The 15,173-nt window shown below is 43.6% G+C and overlaps 1 long non-coding RNA gene across 1 annotated transcript; it reads right to left on the bottom strand.

Moving 5' to 3' along the window:
• Positions 1–302: 302 nt before the first annotated feature.
• LOC110325217 lies at positions 303–5,884 on the bottom strand. The gene is made up of 3 exons (XR_002380728.1): positions 5,726–5,884; positions 1,166–1,328; positions 303–357 (listed from the first exon to the last, which is right to left on the bottom strand). It is a non-coding gene; the product is annotated as an uncharacterized LOC110325217 (long non-coding RNA).
• Positions 5,885–15,173: the final 9,289 nt, after the last annotated feature.

Consider the following 15,173-nt stretch of genomic DNA (forward strand, 5'->3'; position numbering starts at 1 on the left):
AAAGGATCTTGCCTCTAAGCCTGGTGACCTGAGTTTGATTCCTTGGACCCATATGATGGGAAAGAGAGAACCAAAGCAAAGTTGTCCTCTGATCTTCACAAGCATGCTATGGCAAATGTGCAGCACCCCTGACCGCCTCCCCTCCACCCCCCCGCCAATAGATAACTAAATAAATGTAAAGGAAAAGAGCAACCACGAGTAGAGTAAGGGAAGCTACTCCTTAGCCTATGCTAAGGTTCAAGCTCACACAGGCCTCGCAGGCATTTGAGACTATAGAACAGAAAAGCACATAGACATGATGGAGTATAGGCACTAATTTTCTTCTCTTCCTTTGAATTAGCAGGAAATGCCAGGGTCCTAAATATAAACAAAACGGGGCATGAGTCTAATAATAGAATCTTGAAAGTATGGCTGAACCAGCACGTCTAATGAGAGCATATTTAAAACGTGCATTTCCACATTCCTTGCCTGGACCTTGAATTTGCTTCTCTGCAGACTAAGATAAGGATCTCCGTTCCCCATTATTCATTTTAGCAGCGCCTTGCAGGAGAAACTTCAGAGCCCTCCCTGAAGCCCATCACCCCCAATTCTAACCACAGTTGTATTTGTGGGTACTTTGCCTGAGGACTGACACCTTCCCCAAGCCAGAAACTAGCAGCATTTGAAGGGACTCTGCCTGGAATCAACAGATAAACACAATAAAACTGTTAAGGTATATATTACTATGATATTAATTTGTAATGACATGGATATGTATAGGAAACGTGCTTCATTCAAGCACATACACAGAGAGATTTAATGATTCCCAAGTAAAAAACTAATAATCAGCTCCTATTTTTGCCTTCATTTCATGGGAGGAAAAAACCTAAGAGCTAATGTCATCTCCTCGGTCTTCTTAGCATTAAGTGATCAAACCCCTGCTGCCAGGAAACCCTAGACAGGCTCCTTGAGGCTCTCCTTATTCTTGCCTGGATTTTCCTTTCATGAATTAGAACTTCAAGAAGAAAACGGCAATTTTCCAATTTATTATCCTTTCACATAGGGCTTGCCTCTCCCCTGAAACTTTTCTGAGTCAACTTTTCGTAAGATGAATCACATTAAAAAAAATAAAATAAATCTCTTAATTATACCATATAAGCTAACCAGTAAGCCATGACCTCATCACCTTGTATGTAATAAGACAGCAGAGACTCCCAAATGTTCCAAAGCATCTTGTCCCTGTGCTGTCCTGGCTTATTTTGCAGCAGGCCGGAGAGTTCACAAAGAGCTGCTATCTTCCTTCTTCATGTTAGCAGATCCCACGGCCCCACTTCCCTGCAGACAGAAGTCTGAGAACCGAGAAGCAAGAGCTAAGCTGGCAGACCAGCGGGGTCCTTTGAAAAACCACCCAGGAAAATGGACAAGATGAAAAGGGGCAGAAGGTCCTGAAATGCACAATATCCCACCAACCCAAGCCAAACTATGAACACCAGGGAAACCTGGAACTCGGCTAAAACAGGAGTGCAACCTCCAGACCAGAGAAGATGCAATGAGCTATTGCTCTAACTGAGCTTAGGAAGGAGGGGGATAGAAACCCAGGACCACTTCTCCTGTACATCATAGCCCCTTGTGGCTCTTGCTTTACCATGAAGTCCTCTATGTGATAGTTGCTAGTAGCATTCCCAATTTGCTAGAAGTAGCACAAATCATTACCACTGTGTGGGAAACTTGAAGTCCACCCCACAGAAGTACAAATATTTATTCTGTCTAGTATGGGTTAATAATTGTTCCCGAAAGGAGGGTCTAGTGAAATCTTGAGAATTTTTTTGGAGAAAGCTACTTTCTTCTGATAAAGAGGATGCATTTATGCCACCCAAAAGTAATTTTAAGTTCATACCTTTCAATATAAGTTAATACAACCATTTATTAAAATTGTCAGATGAATCTAACTTGTTTAGGAAAATGGAAATTGCCCTCAATACATCAGAAGTGAAGAAGAAAGACACCCACCAAATCAACAGTGTCCTGCTCAGGACATGCAGTAACACTCTTCCTTCACTTCGTTTCAGATATTGATCCAGCAGCAACTGGCTATAAGCAGACATGTCACTGTGCATCCTCATTGCTTGGTACAGCCCCCCCCCTTGCTTAGTACAGCCTGCCCTGGCTTGGTACATACAGCCCATGCTCATCCAATGGGTCCTTCAGTCCACAGTGTCCCCATGGCAACTGAGCCTCTACCTTCAAAATGAGCTCCCAGCAGAAAGACGTGGCTTTGAAAATGTATCTGGAAGTATACAGCTCAGGGTTGGTGCTGCTACTCCAAATGTAGTCCGTGGATGTGAACAACCTCAGAGCCTTGGTTTACAAGCCCTGAAACAAGGGGACAGTAACATTTTGTTAAGAACTCAGACTCCATATTTATAAAGCAGTGGTTTTTTTTAAGGGAAGCAAATTTTGTACAGACATTTTGGGAAAATATTAGGCATGTGGTTCATAAGTATTACAAAGAAAGACTGTCAGCAGAGAAGAATCTGCCTCATGATCAAGATGAACTCTAGTTTCACAATTAATGTGGACTTGAAGTGATTAAAATTAAGACAAGTGGCAGATGTTGTTTTAAGCAATGGCCTTTCTGCAAGAAAGGGGTGAGCTCTGAGGGAAAGCCAAAATTTCCTCCAACTATCCTGAGTGAGTTCATTTCTAGAAACAGCCTGATACTTTTAGAAAAGGAAACAGCATTGTCTCAGTCAGTTGCAAAGAAAGAGTGCACATCTCCTAAGCCCACACAGGTGGTGACACATATATATGACATGACACTAACAGTATGCACATATGCACACATTGTGCACGTGGGCCATGTATACCACAGGCACAAACTACTTTTCCCTGTGTTCAGTACCACAAAGCAGAGGAAGGAAAAAAGTCTTGACTCCTTAAACTTCTCTTCCTGAAGAAAAAACTTCTATTTACGGAATGGGAGAGGGGAGTGTGGCTCAATGGTAGAACATTTATTTGACTACAGAGTGGGAGAGAAAGATATGTGCGCATGCGTGTGCATGTGCGTGTGCATGTGTGTGTGTGTGTGTGTGTGTGTGTGTGTGCATTGCACAGTTTCCAATAAATACATTTGTATTCTCTCATATTAAAATCGTGTGTTCAGAATGCTTTTTGAAAAAGGAAGGAAGGAAGGAAGGAAGGAAGGAAGGAAGGAAGGAAGGAAGGAAGAAGAAAGACTTCCTTAGGAGGCAAAGGATGCTACATTTAACCCAGGGCCTTTGTATGCCTGCCCTATGTGAGCTATAACCTCAGCCTTCCTAAGCCACAGCCTCCTAAAGACCATCTTAACTACAGTGTAGACTAGAATTTCTAAGGAATAGAGGGATGCAAACACGGGAAACACTGTCAGACCTGATAATTAGCCATGGCTTTAACACCAGCATCAGAAATTTTATCATCAAATGGTAAGTAAAATGCACGAAACGGAGGAAATGTATCTACAAGCAGGGCAGGGGGGCATTCCTTTGTCTCTTTCTGTTTTCACCATTTCCAGGGCAACTCTGAGCAGCCCCATTTTATCTGTGCTGGCCTGGGGTTTAGATCAAGTGTTGATACTTGCCTCTTGAGCCGGCCAAGCAAAGGTAAAGCTAGTTTAGAGGCCAGCATCAGACAGAGCCAGGCTTATCAAGTCTTCCCAGCAGCCTCTCTGGGCTCATCCTTTGTAAACAGTAAGACATGTCAGCAACCTGGTTGCCGTCATTGCTGACAGTTCTGTAAAGAGCTGTAAGTGTTGAATTCTTTAAAGCGGGTCTGTGCTCTGTGAGAGAGATGATAGCGTGAGATGAGGGACTGCACAGATATCCGAGTACCTTGGGAAAACAGAGGGACTGAGGCTTTTCACTCAGCGACCTAATGAAAACTAGACAAATAGTCTTGGATTTAATATATAGTTTCCACCCAATTCATGAGTCTTTTGTTAGAAGCCATTCTAGCCTGTATAGAAAAAGAGACTGTCGGATATAAAGAAGCGGTCTCTCATTGATACAGAGCTTTGGGGAAAGCAAGACCTGTTTATAAAAAGGGAGACAGCTTATGGTGGGAACTTGCCATCACATGGCCATTTTGAGGTTATGGTGGTGCATTTCTGCCGCGCAGGAATTTGGTTGCTTCACTTTCATAGGCCCCGTGAACTTTCCACGTTTGAAATCAAATGCAGAAAGGATGGGGCTAAATAACCCGTCGGGGAAAGCCATGGCTGTAAACGGAACACAAGGGATAAAATGTGACCCGCCGAGGAACACAACTGAGAAATAGTACCAAAGGGAAGGCGTGAACACTAGCTTCAAAAGTTGTTTCTCGTGCTGAACCAGTGTCTACGCACTCTGCGTTAAAATCCAAAAGATCCACTTGTGAAAGTGAACTACATCAAGAAAAGTCTCAGGGCCAGCAAGGTGATTGAGCAAGTAAAGACACTTCACCAAGCCCGATGACAAGAGCTAGGTCCCAGAGGCCACATGGTAGGAAAAAAGAACTGACTCCCGAAAGCTGTGCCCTGCCCTCCACTCATGTGCGGTGGCATGAGTGAGCCTACACATATGCACAGGTACCCGCACACTAAAGACATGAGTAAAAGTCTCAGTTGAGGTGACTCGTCACGTCTCCAGTAAGGTATATCACATTCTTTTCCATGGGAACTAATAACACATGACTCAGAATAAGCTCTGTTAATAATAGCAATTGATGGTGTTCAAGAATAGCTTTCCTAGTACACCTCAGCTACAGACTTCGAAGTTATTAACACTTCAAAGAAAAGGAGGGGGAATGTCTCCCCGGGTTTCCACTTTTCCTTTCCTAGGAAAACTTTCTAAATTCATTGCCTCCAATAGATGGACAGAGGGTTTCACATCCATTTATAAAATATCCAAAACTTTGGGAAGGGTTATGCCATTGCAATCTCACACTGAAATAAAGACCCTCTCTAGGGTCCAGCATCTCGTTCATGTTTGCTGGAGTTCACCTGGACCTTTAGGTTTTTTTCTCTACCATAAACTCTGCCTGGTGTTACAAGTCATAGGTTAGTCTATGCCTTTCCGCCCTATTCAGTCTCCTTGGCTCAAAGAACCAGATCATCCTCTTAGCTGGCTACAGGTTAGGCACAGCGTCTGGAAATCTGTGTCAACCATAGAATGTAGAGAACAGCTTAAGGAAGAAAAGTGTTTGAACATTTCAATAAGACCACTTTTCCTAATTTTCTTAGGAGCAGAAGCGCCAAAGAAGGACGCATGCGCACGCGTGACCCAGGCAGACACTGCCCCTAGAGCATCCCAAGGAGTAAACGGTAAAAATAAAATAAAACGAAAAAGATTTGCCTGTCATGGGAGTTGTCAATAAAACGCAACCGTGTTTATTACAACATTTAAAGTCTGTGATTAAGAACACCAAAAGGCCTAAACTAGAAAGGTTTTCAGCCTGTAATTTCCCTGCAGTCCTGGCCTGTACTTCCTTATAAGTTAGCTCAGCGGGGCTTTCTTCCATGTCCGTCATCAGCTTGTAATTATTACCATTCTCAAAGCCATGCCAGATGGGCCTTCAGAAGCAGGCATGCAGCCTGTCTATGAGAGAAAGAGCGTAATATTACTCTACACAGAGACCTATCTGGTCCTACTCAAAGAATTCTGCTCCTCCTCCCTCCCGTCCTCCCTCCCTCCCTTCCCCAGCCCACCCCAAACCCACGGTCCCTGCCTACCCTAAACAGCAAGTTTCTGGTAGCAGCAGAATGGCCTGGTGACTGGCTGGGACCATGGGGGCTGGGCATCTGCTACTTCTTTAGCATCTTTAGAGCAGGCAGCCTGCTGGTCACCTTTCCCAGTTCACAGATGGACACACAAGGAAGGGGCATCTTCTCGAGCAGAGGCTAAAAGCTGGGTTGTTGCTTTCATGAACCTTTCAGAGACTCCGGGGCTGTTTCCCTCCATCCCACATTCCTCATTGGCTAGGGAAGGGATTCTCAGCGACATTCTCCAGGACAAACCTGCACCCCCTTTGCATGCTGGGAAGAATAAACATTGGTAAGGAGGTTGAGGTCAAGGAGTCTCACAAAGCCGCCCAGGGGAAGGCAAGAGCGCCTAACCCAGGTTCATCTGGTGATAGGCCTGGGGTGTTAGGTATCCCAGAGGGCCAAGCAGAGCTTCAATCAGCAGTTAATGAGGCAAGACCTGCGACAGATAGCCACTTTCAACTAACAAAAGCTTTTAGATGTCTCTGTTTACTTTGATCCATTTCAGTTCATTTGAGCCTGGTTAGAGGGAATTTTGTCCCCCCCCCTTTTTTTTTGCTAGATAAACTCTCAACTCCCACCCCACCCCCATCCACCCCTCCCCACCTCCCAAACAATAGTATCATTTACCAACTTTATACTTAACAAGTATTCAGATCTTCTGTCAAGGTTGGCCACAATTCTATAAAAAAGCAAAGCAGAGGTTCTGTGCCTCAGAATTGTTATAAGAAAGGAATCTCAAAATTCCACAGTGTGAAAATAAGGGATCAGAAAAGGTTGCATCTTGTGATTTAAAAAAAAAAAGAAAAGAAAAATATTGTTTCTTTGTAACTCAATTGTAGTTTTAAAAGGATTTTTAATTTTTTTGTATGCATGTGTGTCTGAGTCCTAGTGCAGGAGAGGGGCAGGGCCTTGAAACTGGAGTGGACAGGCAGTTGTGAGCCACCCACGTGGGTGCAGGGACCTAACTCCAGTTCTCTGCAAGAGAAGTGTGTGCATTAAAGTACAGAGCCATCTCTGCTGCCTGGGAAGGCCTCAGGTTTAAGAGAGATCTCCTTTCTGGCTTCTGGTCAGCTTGTGCGCTCTCTGCCCTGCCTGTTTCACCCATGCCAACCCCAGAGCTCTTTCCACATTAGAAGTGGGTCAGAACAAACCGCAGGGGCATGAATTAATCCAGAGAGAGACTGCAGCTGGTGCTCACAAACAAGGAAGACTTAAAATCAAGTGACTGGAGCCTTCAGGTCCTGCCTGGGACGCAATACTGCAATGAGCTTTTAATTAGGTCAGCTTAGTACTTGACCCCACTGTACTGTGTATCTGTGCCTGAGGGAGGACCTCTCTGACCACATACACAGAAAACATCCCTGGAGACTTTCCTGGGGTTGTCTAGGGACTCCTGATTCCCTTCCTAGCCTGCCCCAGCTGCCTGTCTGTCCCACCCTCAGTCCTACCCCTGTCTTCCCATCCCATTCACCTGGCATTTATAGCCTTCCACAGCCTCTTTGTTTTCCTCTTCCTTCTATGTTATATTACAAAGCATGTTTAATTTGCATATATAAATTTATTTGCATATATAAGTATATGTGTATAAATGTATATATGCATGCATGTATGTGTATATGTATATATAAGTTATATATATGCATGTATAAATTATATATATGTGTGTATGTATGTATAATTGAGGCAACTCAAAAACAAAATAATAACAAAACTCCACTCATCTGATAAAATAATTTCCTAAGTACACTTGAACAGTTTTGATCTGACATATTCCTCAGAAAGCTTACTTTCCTCATATAGCCTTTTCTTATATTCCTCTATCCACTCCTTAGCAAATCTTAGACATTTCTGGAATGTACATAAGACACAGAAGTTAATAGAAGGAACAAAGTGAAATTCTTTCACACTTTTGCCTTTAAAAAAGTTGGAAGTGAGTTTAAAATGTTCTCTTGGCATCCAGTCCACTAAAGACCATGGTGGGAGCATAAGGAATGCGAATCTGGAAGACTTAATTTAAGGTCCTTGATTGCTGAGAAAAAGGAGGACAAAATATCCAACTTGGAGTGAACATAAGGACCCAGAAGAGGTTTATGACACCAGTTGTGCCTGTCTGCCACACATACTTCTGGATGTGGACAGTAGAGGTTTGCATCTATTTTTTTCCCCTTTCATTAAGTTTTTAAAATGAAAGTAGGGTTAGCTTGTCACCAAAGAAGTTCTTTGGTTGAAAGGCAAGGAGTCCAGAAAAAAAAAAAGTTGATACCTTACAGCATTTAAGAACACTAGCAGTAACAGGATTGGCTAAAATGTCCTCCGTGATTCCAGGGACAGGGCCTGACTCAACGCCACGGCTTCTGCAGCGTTTAATACAAGCTTACTAAATACTTTCAGTTAATGAGGGATGGTGGCAGTTGCTAAGCTGTAGGCTGAGTTATTCCTTTCATTCGCAGACTGGGGAGAGATGACAGGGGCATGTTGAGTCACTCAAAACAGGCTTAAACCACCTCAAGGAGTTTGCCTGATGAAAGGGTTCCCTTCCCTTCAAAGCCACTTCCTGTGTCACATGACCTATATCACTCCAAAGATAATAACACTTCACTTTTATCCAAAGATCTCAAAGCATTTTCAAATGTTAATTAAGCCCTCACCATCCTGGAAGATAGCAATGCAGATCTCACTATTTAAATACTGTATTCCAGAACACAGGTTGTTCTAATCATTGAGAGGGAAATGGAGGCCTCTCCAGGGGGGTGGGAGGAATCTAGGGAGGAAGTCCCACCCAACCCCTTAAGATACCCCGCACTGGGAGAGCTAAGGCTCTAGGCTAAAACAGCCACAGCCACAGAAACGGTGAAGGTGGAGGAGAGAGACTGGGACCATTGCTTTGGTAGTAAAGATAGAGAAAGCCACTCTCCTTGACAGACCATGAAGAGCCCTTTGATCTCTTCCATTTATCACAATGAGCCATTTTGTCCCAAGGCTTAGCTGTGACTGTCCAGACCACTCATTTGGCTTCGCAGACACACTGGGATACCCAGCGCTTCAGGGTGCAACCTATGAGGTGGGGCGGGGGAGGGAAACTTCAGGCAGTTTTCAACATCTATCAGTCAGTCTAGTTAAAGAGAGACCATGGCGTGCCCATACCCCTGGAAGGACGGAGGGTCTTCTTTCCTGCCTATCTTCCTCAGGGATACCACATTGGATGTTCCCACACCTTCCCTGGGGGGGGGGGGGCAAGGTTTCTTCCTATCCCAGGGTCTTTGCATAGGATTTTGCACCTGGACTATTTTATCTGTCCTCCAGTTAGGACAGACACTCCAGTTAGCTCCCAGATCAAAGGTCACTTCTACAGAGAAGTCTGCCCAGATTCTGCTATCAAAAGTAACTTCTCCCTGGACTCCCTGATGGCCCTGATTCAGTTGTTTTAAGTCATGAGATTTCCTGCGTCAAACCTCTGTCCTTTAACCCATACCCGGCACAAGGACCAGGGCTGTGTCTGCTCTGTCCCCCACTGTCTAGCCCAGAGCTGGCCTTTCGGATTGTTAAATAAATTAATAAGTGAATAAATCTTTCAACCCAATTCTCCAGCCACCTTTTTCTTTTGAAGTAATCTTTCAAGGTTATGAAGACAAGAGAAAAATAGATATAAGAAGTTTGTCTGACAGCTGTTGTTATTTTCTTTACCTTGCTGGGATTAGAACCCAGGGTCTTGAGCACGCTAGGCAAGTGCTCTACTGCTGAGGTGTGATAGATTGTTTGTAAAGAACTAAGAACAGAAAACAAACTTTGAATTGTCTTAGAAAGCATGCTTTGTTTGGGTTTGGGTTTTGGTTTTGGTTTTTACTGTATGCAAAGCTAAGAACTTTACTTGTATTTCTTGTTATTCTTCTTTGTTTTTTTTGTTTTGTTTTTGTTTGTTGTTGTTTTTGAGACATGGTTTTTCTGGGTCTCTGTAATCCTGGATGTCCAGAAATTTACTTTGAAGACCAGGCTGGTCTCAAACTCACAGAGATCCACCTGCCTCTGCCTCCCCAGTGCTAGGATTAAAGGCGTGAGCTACCCAGTCCCATTTACCTGTATTTGTTAGGGTAGAGGCCGATTTCACCCCTTTTGCAATCACAGGATTTAAGTCCATGAGGTATCTTCCGTCTGTTCATTTATTAATCGTTCATTATTGTCTGTCAGACCCTACAGTAGTAGCACAAAAAAATAAACCGCCATCCATCCTGGAGACTGAACGTCCGTAGCAACAGCACCACGCATCGCCATGTCACCAGCTCTCAGGAAATACTGTAAGAGCATGGGTCAGCTTTAAGAAGGAAGACGGCAAAGGGTTAAGGTCGACTCTTGTAGAGTTTTGACACTTTACAGCATCCCCAGACCCTGGTGCTTATTGTGTGACTTGGATTGAAATGGATAATTTTCTATTCACTCCATAAGGTGTGGAGTAGAGAAGGAAGTCACAGGAACTCCAATGGTTATAAAATAAAAGACTACAGGGCTGCGGATGAAGTTTAGTGGAAAAACAACAACACCCACAAGGTTCTGAGTTCGAGTCCCAGAATCATTTTTTTAAAGCAAACTAAAATAGTTCTTTACTGAAATTTTAAAATTTTTTTATGTGTATTAGAGTTTCCCCTGCACCAGTTGCATGCTCAGTGTCTGATGGAGGCCAGAAGAAGGTGGCAAATCCCCTGGGACCTGAGTTACAGAAGATTGTGAGCTGTCATGTGGGCGCTGAGAATGGGTTTCAAGTCCCCTGTGAGAGCAGCCAGTGCTTTTAACTGCTCAGCCCTCTCTCCAGCTTCTGAAAATACTTCTGAAACATTCCGGAGGCAATATAACAATGAGACTTCTTCACGGGGGCATACATAGTACAGCTAATAGGATCTTTGTAAAACCCTTACGAGACTGCTTCCCTAACATCCAAGGGCTTCTGTTGGCATTAGCAGTGGCAGGATTGGGGGTCAGGGTTGGGGGACCATCTCTCCATTGCTCTGACAAGAGACTGGTTTTCTGTCTGGAGTCATGTCGCTTTTCTACTGACTTTACTTACAGATCAAAAAAATCTGTGAAAATTCTCTCTCCAACAAAAAACTGTCTGCCTCCCGCAGGCTCATGAACAAAAACTTGCTGGCCAGTTGCTTGGCTCTGCCTTCATGAGTGGGTTGATCCATAGATTGATTGGGTTAAATTCGAACAGCCTTGGCATATTGTGGAAATTTGGGCACTGTTGGAGGAAGCCAATCCCTGAGGATGTGTCCTTGGGAGCAGTTCCTCACCCCAGCTCCTGCCTGTCTCTGTCTTTTTCCCTCAAGGTAAGAAAAACTCTACCACCCCACATCGCTGTCACCTGACCCTCAAGTGCATGGATCAGAGGCACCATGGACTGAATCCTTTGAAATCCCGAGCCAAAATAAAAGAAATTTTTTTTCTTCCAAGTTGATTTCTTTGGATATTTAGTCTAACACAAAAGCCTGATTAATATGTTGTTGAACACAGGTTCTATCTTGAAGTCACATGGTCCTTACACTCCCACTGGAACGCCAGTCTTTTCCTATGCTGACCAGAGGACGTTCATCTACATGGCAGTATTACTGTGCGGTGCTCTTGGAAACTCTGGTGGAGACTGTTGGCAAGACTGGGCAGAGGAGAGAGTGGACTAGGCAGGAGCTGTGGCTGAGGACTCTGCTGAACTTACCTGGAGCTTCAACGCTGCCCCTTCAGAGCATCCCTAAACTGAGATGGGAGACGGCCCTTTTACCCTGGCTTCCTCAGAGACAGGCAGAGCCTTTAACAAGGCAGCTTCATTCGGCAGAGGCTAATTCCTGGAGGAAAGTTTAGCTAAATGTCATCAAAAAGCAACACACTACAACTAAAGGAGGAATTAACCCTGGTCCTTGAGGGGGTATCTGGGTGCCACACTGCAGCATCTTTGGGACTGATCTTGAAAGCCCTTCTTCTAGGAAGGTTTCCCTGACTCACAGCCTACGGATGCTCCTCCCTTGTGTTCTGAGTCCCGTATCGCCTCATCCTGCTCTCTTCATTTTACATCATAAACATCTCTTAGTTGTTTACTCTCATGAAAATATAAACTACCCCAAAAAGACTGGCATTCTGTTAAGCAATATGTAAATCGCCATAAACAAAAGAATGAGTGAAATTTCTTTACTTTTAAAAATCTATAGGGCCAGAAAAAAAGGCTCAGTTAGCAAAAGCACTTGCCACACAAGCCTGATGACCTGAGTTTGATCCCTAGACTCCAGAGTGGAGCCCGTCCCCAAAGCTGCCCACCAATACCTACACATGCACCTTAGCACCTCTCTCTCTCTCTCTCTCTCTCTCTCTCTCTCTCTCTCTCTCTCTCTCTCTCTCTCTCTCTCTCTCTGTCTCTCAACCCTGTCTCTCTCTTTTATCACACACATCCACACATCCTATGCATACAATAATATGCACAAAAAATGCACAAAATAAAAACCATACACAAACACCAAAACAAAACAAAACAAAACAAAACAAAAGGTCTGGTACCATTCACCTAAATCAAACATTGTTAACTGTTACTACTTGGTGTCAGAATTATGTCAGATTTCTTCCCCCCGTCAAGCGCATGATGTATCTAAAATTGTATAAGCAAATACTACTCCTGCAATTTCCTTTAAGTTTTACTTACATTTTTAAAGTTAATGGTTTTGCGGGGGGGGGGGGGGGAGAGAACAAGAGAGAGAGAGAGAGAGAGAGAGGGAGAAGAAGAAGAAGAAGAAGAAGAAGAAGAAGAAGAAGAAAAAAAAAAAAAAAAAAAAAAAGGGGGGGGGGGGGGGGAAAGACCTTTAGTAGAATAACCAGCCCTCGGTAGCCTCAGCCCTCAGTCTATTTTGACTCTAATTCAGAGTTCAGTACAAACACTTTGACATAAATGATTTTATTTAATCCTAATACAATATCAACAGGATCAGGCTGATGTTGAGATTATTTTTTTTATTGGATTGCAAAATAAAACCAACCCTGCTAGTGAGAAGTGAGCTAACGTAGACCCATAGCCTAAAGTGGAGGGTCCACCAAGGGTACTACTCTGATGCCTTTGAGTGGCAGCAGAACTAACTCCAAGGCATGCCCATCTAACATTCCTGTTCTTGCTGGCCATGCCCCCTGCCTCACTCTTCTCCATGTTCCTACTCACAAAAGAGAGGGCTGTGCCTCTCCAGGTCTCTTTCCATCATTTGTTTGCACAAGCCTAACCTGCAAGGCCAGCCAGAGTTGAAAGCACTGTCACCCCAAACATCACATGGCTCCTTTCCTCTCCTCTGATGATAACACTTTGCAGGAGCACAGTCCCTTCCAGAAGGCCTCCCTGTGCATCACCTGGTCGCATCTTCCCAACAAAGCTTTGAGGTCAGCTCATCAGATAGTGCCGACCACAGCTTTAGAGATAAGCCATGAAAAACACAAAGAGGTTACATGACTTGCCAAAAATCACAGTTAGCTCCTGATAAGGATAGACCTAGAATCTGGGGCCTTACAGAAAACCCCAGACCCCTCGGTTATTGTACTTTGATCTTGCAGTCTAGCGTATGAGGCACTGATAGAGCCCTGAAGAATCTAAACTGGTAACAAACTAAACTGATGAAAGCAAGCCCCCCCCAACCCCCACCCGCCAGGGTGATTTCCTGGTGAGGTATGCAATAGGCCTGCAAAGACCTTCATTACAAGGGGATTGGTTAAGAATATACAAGTGATTCCACGCAGTTCCACCACAACAATGGCTGAAACAGCTTAATTACCTATCTGTTAAAGCTACATAAATAATCAGAGTAGTACATAAAATAAGCATCCCCGTGACTCCATCCCATGAACCCACATTTCCATGACGATCACTTCTTCCGGCTTTATCCCTGTCATCCTGGTGCAGCTGTTAACTGTTCTCCTTTTTACTTCAAAGATAGTCCAGGACAGGGGATAACTTACACGGTCATCTTATATACACCCTCTCAAGAACAAATGGATAATTTCAGTAAACATTGAGCAGCATTAAGTTTTCAAAATGGCAAACCCTAAATGCTGTAAGACAGGTTACTGTCATTGAAATCGAAATTCATGTCTGGGAACATTCCTAGTGTTAAATGGCTTCGCTGAAGTCCCAGTAAGACACATACCCCTTTGTGCTCTCCCTGGGCTGGTGAAATTCTGGCTAGTTTCAATCCATTTGCTAAATGATTTTGGGTTTTCTGCACTTCATTCCCACATCTGATTGGCTATCTGTGTCTTGGTGCTTATCAAAAGTGTTCCTTTCCACATTCATCTTTAAAAACAAGAAGAGACAAATTGCAATTCACATTATCCTGGATTGAAGTTAGAATGCCTTCAACATTTCCCAAAGGAAACTTGCCAAGGGAATGGCCTAGGAGCACAGTGATTTGCCAAGTGGGTAGAGACAAGATATTCATGGTAATTCCAGCTCAGGCTTCTTGAGCGTGGGCAAGCATTGACACCCCATCTGAAATATTGGGAGGGTGTATACTTTCAGCTGCTGAAAACCAAGGGATTCTGGACTCACACAACTGGTAAACTGCATTTGGAGTATTTAACATAAAGGCTCTCCTGAGTTCTTAGGAAACTTTATAAACTGGCTAAGACAGAACAGAGATAGGGCATAAACAATGTAAAAAATATGTATTCAGATGCAATATGTATTTACATGTGAATACTGCATGTAATTGTCAGTCAGCAAGAAAGTCATATAAATAGCTTTTCCCCAGGGAAAACTTTGCACACCTCAAGAAAATGGTTTGAGTGCTTTAGAGTCACTTGGGTCTTTATCTGTTCATATTTGTTCAGCTGGGATAACTCTGTATTTAGACGTAGACCTTGTATGACTCTAGTAGGCATTTTATTAATGAACCCATTAAAACAAAGCAAAAAAAATGGATAAAGGCTGGAGAGATGCTCCCTACATAAGAGCACTGGCTAGTCTCCCAGAGGATGCAACTTAAATTCCCAGCTTACAACTGTCTATTACTCCAGTGTCAGAGGATCCACTGTCCCCTCTTCGGGTCTCTTTGGGCACCGGGCACACATGTAGTATACAGATATACATGCAGGCAAAATACTCATACACATAAAATTAAGATATTTTTAAAAATTTAAATGTTTAAAAAGAAATCAGCCCAGTCAATGGTCTGCACAGAGACAGACAATACACCTCATATTCTATTGAAAATGGTTCTATGATCCTTTTTTACAAAAACCGGCCATCCCCTCATGGGAACAAAAGCAGACTGAAGTTCTTTCCACAGTGTGGACATGTTTGGGGTTTTCTACAAGGCCAGAGTAATCACTCCCAGTCTATGTTCCAGTAGAACACAAACAAAGAAAACTTCGTTTCTCTGAAGCAAAGATTCAGCTATTCAGTAATCAC

Source organism: Mus pahari, chromosome 8 (genome assembly GCF_900095145.1).
Source record: "Mus pahari chromosome 8, PAHARI_EIJ_v1.1, whole genome shotgun sequence".
NCBI classification, from domain to species: domain Eukaryota; kingdom Metazoa; phylum Chordata; class Mammalia; order Rodentia; family Muridae; genus Mus; species Mus pahari.